General features: G+C 40.1%; 1 protein-coding gene across 4 annotated transcripts in view; it reads right to left on the reverse strand.

Annotated features, from left to right (window-relative positions):
- Nucleotides 1-12,127, reverse strand: part of AFF3 (ALF transcription elongation factor 3) — a 320,625-nt gene that overhangs the window by 171,727 nt on the left and 136,771 nt on the right. The window lies entirely within an intron of this gene.

A 12,127-nucleotide genomic window follows, 5' to 3' on the forward strand; every position in this document is an offset into this window, starting at 1 on the left:
GGTTGTCACATGACATATATTCTACCCTCTACTGCAGTTTCAAAATGAGGCCAAGTCCTTCCGGCATCTGAAAAGTTGCACTGCTTAAAATTCTCAAATTATTCCCCATCAGCACCACAGGAAGATGCAATATTTGCAGTTTACATATGATTGCAACATATTTTATAAATTCACAGGATTTTGTTTACAACATTTTTTGGGTGCAGTTCCTGTTGTTTTGACTCTATTGCATATGAGTAAGCAGAAGCAAAGCAGTTATTGCACGTATAAGGTTTCAATATGTGCATTTATTTATACCAAATAAATAACATCTCTCCAAATCCTTTGTGAAGGAAAGACTCTGCAGTGACACTGCCTATGTAAAGTCTGATGATGTATAGTGTAGAGGCACCTATGCTGTTGGGGGAGACCTGCAGAGATTGCACAGGCAGCAACACTGAGCACAGCAGTCCTGACAAACTACCATTTCCCAAAATGGTAGTTTCCAAAAAACCCACCTGTACATTGTGGGTCTGAGGGTGCAGAAGAATTAACCTCTCCCAAATTTGGCTCACTCCAGAGCCACTCTGGAGAGAGGAACTGAGAGACTTGGCAGAGCAGCTATTCTCCCACAGGAACCATCCAGCCGGCGTCTCACCTACATGCTCAGCTTAGTTGTTTGTTAGGACCCAAGATTTTACCAGCAAGGACAAGGAAAGTGTGGGATACCACCCTCCTGTAATTATGCCCTACCCTCCCTCCTGCCTGCCCTCTGCCCACAGTTTGCTTGTGCCGCCCAACACAACTGGGAAGAGATGGCATACCTTGGATGTGATACTGATGCTGAGGGAATGCCTGTCTCCTGCAGCTCTCCACAAGACACACGTGGCTGCTGCATCCAGCAAGTTTTCTGGGGATTTACTTCATCACATTAAACTCCCTGACAACTCCCCAAAGAAAGATTTTCTTTCTTTTGCAGAACAGAACTAACTCAGGAGGCAGGGGACTGGGGCTTGAGGCCTTTCATGTGGGAAGAGGGGACAGAAAAACCCAACCTGACTAATTACTGTCCCCAAAGAACAGGCAGAGAGGTGAGTTTGGTCTTCTCTAATTTTCAAAAAACACATACATGTTCTGAATTTTCAGGTGCCCACCTGGAGATATATCAAAGCAATCTGATTTTCCAAACTGCTGAACTCTTCTCATCTGGAAATCAGACTTCTCTATGACATGTGTATTTATGCACCCAAAAAGTCACCAGGGACTTCCAAAAATGAATACCTCTGTGCTTACTGGCGCCAAATGATCCCCCTAGTCAGTTTGTGCAAATCCTGTTCCTAGACACCTTCACCACCACTCCCCAGTCTGAGCTGAGGGACTGAGGAGGTCTGGATCTCTTGCAGCCCACCAGCTGTGACCAAGGGCAGGAGAACAGCAGCCATGTGTATGCATGGGAACAGTTTGGCCCCATTCAGACCTCAGCCCTGTCTCTGAGAAGCTGCACAGCACCACATGCAACCTTCCTGCCACCGGAGCAGAGGGACAGTGCTCATGTTACCAGTGAACCTAACAAGATGGACAGAAACACAATGATCTTTGGATATTTAATAATTTAAAAATTCATTCTAGATAACAAAACTACTAAAGGTAAATTTGGCAACATGCTATTTCAGACTAGGTTTAGAAACAAGCTTATGTTACAAAATTAAGTAACTCTCCTAAAAGTGTAATTAAATAAGTCTTCAAATACTAATCAGCAAGAAATTTTGCTTTCTATTACCACAGAACTAAAACTTTAGCTATTCTTCCTAGTGTATCATCTCTCTGGGCAGGAAGTAAAAAACTTTTCCCATCTCTCCCTCAATATCATCACACAGCCTTTCAAAAGATGAAAAATGAGCTGGAAACACAAAACCAAAGACGAGATACGCATGACTGAAACATTATTTGGAAAACAACCCCTAAACTTCTACATTTTCCTCTTTGTTCTTCATCTTTTGAGTGCCAAATATAATTTTTTATATTTATTTTTGCTTTGAACACTTGTAAGGATCCTAAATTTACTGTTGATATCAAACTTTCTAGGAAAAGGTCAAGGCAGTTAAAAGACCATGCTCTACACACATCAAGCAACTTCAATTTGATATGGCCTGAGGCCATTGCTGATGGTTTTTTTTCATCCTATAGCACAATGCAGAATGTTATTGTGGGACCTAAGGTATGACTGAAAAGTGTCTGTAGACGTTGTCATGGAAAAAACTCCCCATTCTCACTTTAAATGCTCTTTGCCGCTACATCTCTACTCACATTACAGAGGAATACACACTGCCTGGGAATCTGGCAACCTGAATTAAACTTTGTGGCCATAGTTTAATTTAAAAAAATAAATAAATAAAAGCAGGTAAACGTTTCTTGAAATTTGAATTAAAAGAAGAGATTGCAATAACTCGGGGGAACAAGCACCACAGAGCACTTGACGTGCTATTTGCTTCAGTGAGCTTGCCTGATACGAAGGCTATTGCGTCAGTGCTGGTTGTGTTACGTGAGGCTTATGTTGGCAGAGCTGACAGGCTGTGCCAGGCAGTCCCGTCCATGCCCTCAACAGCCACAACACACTTGTACAATAAACGTTTTAGTTCCTTAAAAAAATGTAAAATCAAAACAAGATAAAGATTTTGAGGCTGCTGTTGCCAACTAAGCTAAGCAGCTGCTCCCCTGTATTTATTCTGACACTGATGAACCCGTCTCATTTGTTTCCCTTTGTGTTTTGCAGCCTGTCATAACAAACTTGCCTCACTGAACCTCCAGCGGACCATCAGTGAAATAGTGGCAAGTCCTGGGGAGCTGTCAGGGGAAGTGGGCTCCAGTCTCTTCCCCCTCCGATGATGCTGTGCCCATTACCTCCGTCCCTCAGTCAGCACGGCCTGGGACGCCAAACATCTGCACACATGGGCGGCTGAGGAGCTGCCGGTGAGGATGACAGCAGCGGCTGCTGAAGAAATAGCCGGGAGCACCGCGCTGCTGATAACTCGAGCAGCTAATTACCATGCAAAGCACAGAGAACTGTAAGAAACAAGGCTGACTAAAGGCTACATCGAATTCTTGGGAAACAGGATGTCATTTCAAAAAAAGCTACCTCTGTGCAAATTTTATTTCAGAACATTGCTTTTTCTTCCCTTACCAAGAGCTTTCACATGGAGATATATAAAGAAACCTCTCTGAAAGGAATTGCCTATCTTGTGATACTTTTCCCTCCTTTCAAATCTTTCTGTTAGGGAAAGAAAGAAAAATCTTCTGCAAGTATCTATTTCCATTTTAGCCCAAGAGATTTTTATGATGCAAGCTTTTGGTGCTGTTACTATTTGGACTGTACTAGGTGTTTTTTACAAAGTATCCAGAAGTTACTGGATTTTTGTCTCCACTATCAATTAGGCATGATTATAATCTCCAGAAGCCTGAGGTACATATCCATCCTCTTCCACTCAGTGGGAGCCAGGCTGGCTGCTTCGGTGCTTGAACACCATTGGTAACCATCAGCATGACAGCGGCCTGCACACGTGGCACCTTGGGTGCCACCTCTGCCTCAAGGGCAGCTCTTGTCCCTGCTGCACAGGCAGGGCACAGCATTGCTCTGCGAAGCTGTGCAATTTCTCCTGAAGCCTAAAGGGAAGTTTCAAGCAGTGAATGTTGGCAGACAATAACCTAAATCCACGGTGATACAAAATAGGGGGAAAAAAAGGGGGGAAAAAGCCCATATTGATGGACCTTGATCTGAAAGCATATTAGAAATGCCTTTTTCCCAGGCAAGATGCACAAACACATGCACACATGTATATATAACACTTTTTACATAATGCATTTGCTAGAAAGGAATTGCCAGTACGAGGAAGATAAGTAAACTCCTTATCTTTCTACTTCTTCATATGTGCAGCTTCTGCCTGTTGGGTTGTGGAGAACCATTACCCTCAACAAAATTTCCCTTTGATTATTTCTCTAAAGAGACCTTAACACCTTCAAGTTGTGGAATAAAAGGCTGGAATTTAAGTTTCATGTGTGAGATCAGAGATATGAGTTGCAGGGATTCTGTAGAAATACAGCCAGGTTGTGTAAAGGAATTTTTTGGGAGGTGTCATTTGCAGATGTCTGGGAAGGGTTTTTAAGACATTCAGGGCTTAACTTGTTGATTTCCTTCCATGTGCTACATCCTCCAAAATGTTCTTTATGGTAGTGTTGAACTTGCACAGGTTTAGCGCAAAGTCCTGAAAAGGCAGGGATTTGAACCCCAGCAAAGGTTAAGGTTGAAGTTAAAGCTGGTTAAAAGAACAGACCTGGTTAAAATCTTACATTTCTGTCCCTCACAAAATGCACACTTTTTGTAATGTGTTTTAATTCTGAATTGGGGGATGGAGGGGCAGGCACCTCCATGTAAATATTATTCCATTGACTGTGTTCCCATTCAAAATGCAATTGTGTCACATCATCCCCTTAAAAACAAAATTTTAAGAGGCATTCTTCCGTTCAGTTGAGAAATCAAAGTTTGGTCAGATCAAAATTCTTCAACAATGAATTTTAAGAAATACAAATATAATTTGAAGTCACAGAATAAGATACAGCCTAAATCAAGAAGGTATTAAACCAAAATATTAAAATGTTTCTTTCCAAATGTGGTGATTTTTCACTTAAAAAAATTTTTTTCTTCAAAAAAGAACGAAAATGGGTTTGGTTAAAGTCAACATAGATGCAGACATTTTCAGTTCTGATAACCTGGAATATTCCATAGGAAAAGGACAGAATAGGAAAAACCTCTGATCATAACAGAATTAAAAATGGCATTTATTCTTTCCCATCGCACCCCCCAACAAGAATGGCATTTCCATCTTGACGGTGATACGAGTGTTGGACTTCAGTGAGCCATAGCATACTGTAGCCACCCTCATTTCACCAGCTGGCATAGTAATGCTTGTGCCTTAAATGCAGAAGAGTCCTCTCCCTGAGGATGCAGGCAAGCAGGGGTCAGTTTTGTAGGGTTACATCAAGGAAAAAGACATGAAGCGAGAGCTCAGGACGCTTGATTTTCTGTTATTCTTGATACTTGAAAGCTTTACTTTGCACTCATGCTTTGCCTTACTACTAACTATAGTGCCAGTGGCCATGGTCTGTTGATACAATAGTTTCCTCCTGCACTTTGCACTGCTGCAAGTAGGAGCTGTTTCACTTTTACTATGAGGAATTACTGACACTTTAGACACAGAGAAGTGCAGGAGGGAGATGAGAAAGAACAGCTGAATTTTCCTCAAGGTCTGTGTCAGAAAGTGCTGCACTAATTAAAGTTATTAAATCCATCTAATTTACAGTGAATGTTAATAAACTGTTACCTTTAATAAACCCATAAATGAAGCCTTCATATTTATTATGGGGATTATTTTTCTACCAAGGGATCTTGCAACACTGTTCTTGGTTCAAAAGGGAAGACGAGTAAGTTTAACAAAGATTTTATTTCAAGAAAAAAATTAATAAAGAGCATGTTATGAAAGTCATCTTTTAGCTTTGCTTTAATGAAAGTATCTGGCTGTATTAACTGGGAGCCTCACTGCAATTGGAATACCATGATGCCTGTCTTGTACTAGGAACAGGAAGATGTTCTGGCTAATCAAAGAAGATGAATCCAAAATTATCTGTAGATAGAGAGAAATGCCAAATGATCCAACAGATTTACCATGCACACTAGAACAGAGAAGCTAACTGGAGAAGAGCACGATTTGCTCTTGATAATGACCCTCTCTCAGTGCAGCATGCTCAGCAGCTCCCCCACAACAGTGGCAGGACAGCAGCTTTTGGAGAGCAAGACCCTCCAGAAGGAAATTAATAAAGAAGAGGAGTTCATAAAGCCATAATCCAGAGTACCACAAGCCTTAGGCTGTGCTGACCCTGTATGAAGACCTAAGGTTCAGGCTGGTGTCTAACTGAAGATGGATTTACTGGGGATGTGTAAGTAAAGGCATTCCCCATATTTCAGGGTTTTTTTTTGAAAATAGCAGGGAAATTATGTTAAGAGTGTAACTCTGCCAATGCATACCCATGACCTGTCCCAGACCTTGAGGCACCTCCTGGTCATGCAGCACCTGATTTGAACTAAGTGTGGAAAACCCAGTGTCACAAAGTGAAGTGATGCTAAAGGGCCACTGTCTGGATGGCTGCTGGAAGCTTCACTAGAGCTTAGACACCTACAGCCCAGTTTGGAGGGCATTTAGAAGAGCTGGGTCATGTCTTGAGAGGTCATCTCCAAACTGATGAGATGATCTGAGTCCAAGTCTCACTGCCCACACAACAAAAAAATCAAGATAATTAAAGGCCAAGAACACCTCTTAACCCTTTCCACCTCTAAGGGCCACTGAACAATCAATGACTGGAGCTGCACCTGTAACATTTCATCTAGTAAGAAATGCTTGGGAGCCTCAAATGAAACCTACTGACACAACAGTGGAGTGATTTTACAGGCTTTTACATTATATTAATAAAAATAAAATTCCAAACATGCCAGAACTACACCATGACCCATAACAATAAAAGAGAGCTGTAATGGAGAAGAACTGCATTGTTCTATTAATAAAATATAAAGGTTTTATTGTTATTGGGAAAGATTGATTGCATCAAATCAATACCATGTCACAGCATATTAATGTTTTTCTTCACTAATGAAAAAACAGGGTCTGATGTGATTCAACTCTTTTACTAACCATTTGAAAAATATAATGGGTTGGTAATAATAAAGATTGCAACTTGCACTTTTACTTTTTGCTACATGCTTGACCCTGGGAGGTGCGATAAGTAAGTGACCTGTGCTTTCAGTAAAGTCAACAGGAGCTGAAGGTAACTGACAGATATGAAAATTCTGTCAACAACCCCTGAATGTGCTCCACAACCCCTTCTTCCCACCCTAAAATTAGAAAAAGCCCATACAATATCCGCAGAACTGTATGCACGCTCTGAACATATCGAGTAACTGCTGCTTGGCAGAATGGTCTGTCTGTTGGGAACTTTCGATTATAGACACCAGAGTCTTTTGGTTTTGCAGCAGCAAAGGCTCTTTAGTGGAGATAGGGCTTCCCTCAGCCCACGTAGTCCTCCAGCAGCCCACCCAAGGACCCTGCTCTGGGACCGACAGACACCAGCTTTTCTCCCCATTAGATGCCTGTCCTCCTTGCTGCACAGATGGCCAATTAGTGTCAACTGGAATGCTGTGTTTTTAGTGATGTGGACATTTGTTCACTAGGACCTGGACTGAGACCAATCGATTGCATTTAATATATTGTCTGTGTTTGTTTGGGGAGGATATACAACATCTGCATAGCAGCAACAGTTGGAAAAACAAGTATTATGGAACTGGTAGTATTTTTGTGAATTTTAATGTGAATTTAGCATCAGCTAGTATTATACTCAATAAATTAAATGGATTATTTTGCCAAGAGATCCTTTAAAAGTGTTAATTAACTATAAATCAATAAAAACTATTCAGCATGAAAATCAATTACATCCCTGTTTACATTATTTAACTACAAACATTTCTGTTTTGTGTGCTTGTAATTAGCAAGCTATAAAAGATGCCATAAATAGGCACATAATGAGAGGAACTGTTTATAAATGATAATTGGTATTCGTTCCCACTGAGTTAAAGGGTATGTGATTACAAACTGTTGTACAGAAAGGGTTAAACCTCTCACAGATAGAAGGTTTTACAGTACACAGCTCCACAGAAATCTCTCCCACAAAAGGCCCCTGATGGAAAAAAGCCCCTGCACATGAGTGCTGATAGAAAGAGTAACATCTACCAGGTGTTCCTTGAAGTGTATTTACATGCATTTAGAAACAGCTCATGGGGAGGAAAAAAAAATCTACCCTTTGGGCAGTGGTGGAGGGGAAAAGAAATGGAACCTGGCACAAGGAATTCAATATTAATGAAACATCATACAAAAAACATCTCTATAAAGTCTAAAGGGAAGATATTAACATTGAAATGCTACTAAAAATCTGGGTGATGATCCTGTTACGATCCTGTTAACAAAACTGAGGACAGGACAAAGGACACAGGGGTGCTTTCTATCATGATTGGTAACAAAGACACTCGTCTACTCCATACCTCCCTCAAAGATTAGGGCCAAAGGCTTTCACAGAGGGCTAAAAGAGGATTACAGGATCTTCAAGTGGCAGCCAAGAGCCCAAAACACTGAGCAGCATCCTGTGTCTCCAGAAGGTAACACTGGATTATTTCTCATAACAGGCTGCTACACAGAGATGAAAAAAAATTTCCTGGGGAGAAACAAACTCTCATTAATCCCTATTGCTGAAGGCAGCCTTCTGAATTTTAGAGACTGACGCATGATATAAACTCGACAAGTAAAAAACCCCATGATCTGGAGACCAGAGCAACATTTGGCTTTCTGCTAAAGCTTTTTGCTAGTCTAAGGATGTCACCAGCCTCTGACAGTTTTGGCTTTGACAGTGTCTCCTCCCCAGCAAAATAAACCTCAATCTTTCACTATAACTACTTTCATGAGGGCAACAAGCATCAAGAACCCTTGACGGAGCAGGTCTGAAGTACAGGCAGAGCAGAGAGTATCTGGTGATAAACCCAGTGGAATTAAATAACCTACTTGCAAATTCAGAGCTAAACCTTTTTTCTACCTTGCCTGGGCATAGGTCATGCATATTTCCTTTCTTCTCTGGATCATAATTTAAAAGTGAATTAATTTTGGCCTGAGACACTTAAATTGCACTGCTTTCCCTGATTTGCACAGAATACAATTCTTCAAATTTCATTGAACATATGAATCAGAATTAGGAGTTCGAAAAAAAGAGTCTATTATGTGTAAGGAAGAGAACATTCCTAAGTCTCATTCCTAAGAATAGCAATCATGGCCTGGACAACTATTTGTCCAAGAGGAATATAATTCGCTATTGAAAACCCAAAGCATTATCAATAAACATAAACAATTGTATGCATCTGCATCTTTAAATCAATCCATTGATGCTTCTGTTCAGCTCAGGTAGATTCTCTTAAAATCCACATGGAAGTTGATAAATAGCACATTTCTACAAGCTGCAGTGAAAATCTCTGCAGAGTTTTATTGTGCTTTCAGCATTCCTAAAAGTCAAAAGAAAAATTCAGCTACACCGTAGTCCCTGACAGACTGATGGAAACACACTCACTGCAAAGCTACTGAAAACAGTACTCTCTAAAGGTATTGTAGTTAATAGGACACATAAAATTTCAAATGTCAGTGCTGAATGTCTTAGAGCTCGGGCATGTAAGTTCTTTCCAGTTAAGAATGTACACGACACTGTGTATACATCATGGTACACATATATATACACCAAGGAATATATATGTATGCATGTATGTATATATACATTATACAAAAAACCTTTTGTTTCCTGAAAATGCCCAAACTAACCAAACAAGTGTCAAATCTTATCAACAGTAGCCTGAATGTGGGAATCAATAAATTCAGCAAATCCATAAAGTTTCAGAATAGAGAAATACCTTCTTTATTTTTTCTGTCCTGTCTTTCCTCCATATCTCACTGATTTATTTTTTTTAACCACTGATTCACTTCAGGCCCATATCAGTCCTCTCTGTTGGGAGCTAGGCAGGAGCCAGGCTCTGCTATGCTCCCTTACCTCCAGAGACAAGGATACTTTCACACCGTAAAACCATCTGCCCCAAGAAGTGCCAGCTTCCCATCACTTGTCCGTGCTTTCCTTTGGGCAATCACAAAGACCAGGAGCAGGATAATAAAGGATGTCCCAGGTTTGGGGAAGAGTTGTAGGTAGCTCCCAAGTAGCTGTATGCTACTAGTTAAGATTTTCTGATGGAAGCCACATTCGTTCTTCAGGCTTGGAGGACAAGAGGTTGGTTTAAAATGATTTTAGTTCTTTCTCTTTTGGATTTCACTTTTCTTTCCATATATTCTCAAATCTCCTTTTAAAGAGGATATTGCATCTGAACACCACAAAGCTTTCTGATTTTCTTGTTGCCTATCACTGTTACAAGTAACAATGAAATACGAAAAGAAAATATAAAGAAAAACTGGCCTCAGCTTTTCCAGATTTTGTGTCTTTGAAAGACTTTGCTTGTCTTTCAAGTAGAGTACACATTTTCCATCTCCTGGCACTGAGCTCTCCCACAAAGGTAATGGCTAATGGAGCATCACTTATAAAACCCAGAAATACAACACTGTACAGACAACAACTACTGGCCATGATACTCAGGGACTGTAACCACTTTCTACTGTTACATTAACAGTTTTCTTTTTAATACAGAAAATAAGCCACAAGTCAAGTGCAGTGCCATAGGAGCATGACTGGTGTATGGACTGGAAAGCTTTGGTTGGTGCCTACACAGAACTGCTCTCCGAACAGCCTTAGCACCAAGAAGTTATTTTAAATCCTGTATGTACCAGGAGTTGTGCACATGCAACATACAATACAGTCAGGAAAAATAAAAGGAAGAAACGGACAGTGATAGTAGAGCTTGATTTTTGCTGGGTTACAGAGCAAAACTAGTACTACAATGTGTGAGATGGGTTTGTGAGTTTTCTCAGAAAGGTTATGTTGCCCTTTGCTTTAGTTTGGGTTGATTTCCATAACATTCACTGGAAAGCTTCAAGAAGCCTCTTGGACTTCCGTATCTATTTTTTTTGAACATATGAGGTGATCCTCTACTTAAAACCATTCCTTGGAGGAAGGAATGTTCAATGTAGTCCCATTTCATTTTAAATGGAAGCTAAATGGAGAGAAAATCCCTAATACTGCTCACAGACATTTCCATCTAGGTCAAGTACAACAAATCTGCATTTTTAAGCAGCAGAGCCGGCTCTTTGTCCCTGTTGAAAATGGCAGGTCTTGTGGCACCCTGAATTATAACAACACATACCGAAAACAGGATTGCAGTTGGAAAGCCTTTGAGCTGAGAAGCCACATGCTTCCCTTTTGTTATGTGATCTTGATGAATTCATTTCTGTGGCTTTTATTCATGTTTCAGGGCGTTGAATCCTTTAAACTTGTTAGTATTTTCCCTTTTTATTGTTCTCTGCTGCCTTTCACTGTTTTATTTTATTCTTTTGTTCCCCAGTGTAACTGAAGGTAATGCAGTCCTGGGCCTACTACCCTCAGTCTCTTTGATCTGGCAGTGGATATCAACAAAGAAGTTATTTGTTCTCAACACATTAAACCCTTCTGTGTAGCTTTTTAGAAATTCTGTTATGCAACTCTGATAGGGCCTGGAATGAGTTGTCAGGTACCAAAAGGCAGGGGAGTACAGACCTCTCCAAAAGCCAAGCTATGAATGGTGTCATCTTGCTGTTTCACTTTCAAAGGTGGCTCACAGGGGTTTGCTGAATAGGAGTCGTTTGACAGCAGACACCTGAATTTGTATTGCAGACTCTAAGACACCTTTACAAGAACTCTGAATATCTTAGTTGAGTCCTGAGGATCAAAGCATCCTATGTAATAAACCTATCATGGGTTACTCAGGGAGATTTTCTGCATTGGTAACAATGGCAGCTGATTTGTCTCACATAACAAGCTACCAATAGAATATAAGGGTTGAGATCAATACTTTAACTAGCGAGATAAAAATCTATCTGAAACTCAGGAATTATATTAAGGCCTCATAATTTACTTTATAAACCATCTCCTATAATTTGAAGGCAAGCATGCATCAAGCGTTCCTTGAAATACATTAAATTTTGATTTTTCAAATCAGAATACTAGAATAGTAAGTAGAATTGGCAGCATAAATGAATATAATGCATAAAACACAAAAAGCTTCTGGCTGCCTTTTGTATACAGCATTAGAAACAGAGAAATACACATTATTTTACAGTGAACTGCATTAAATATATTTGTTATGGGTTTGAAATACTCCAAATTATTTGTTTTGGATGAGAGAAGATGCTCTGCATTTATGATATATGATACCACATTGTCATCAATTGTCATGCTTTGTTTGTAGGACTGAATAATTTGTAATCATCAGATTACTATGTTTAGTCTGCACTCTTTTTTTTCAGAGAGTGCGTTTTAAACAGATCAGATCCTTGTATCTTTTATTTATTTGTTTGTTTATGAAGAGAATGATGAGTGGTTC

This window comes from Myiozetetes cayanensis, unplaced genomic scaffold (genome assembly GCF_022539395.1).
Source record: "Myiozetetes cayanensis isolate MyiCay16 unplaced genomic scaffold, myiCay2020 scf5-8, whole genome shotgun sequence".
Lineage (NCBI taxonomy): Eukaryota > Metazoa > Chordata > Aves > Passeriformes > Tyrannidae > Myiozetetes > Myiozetetes cayanensis.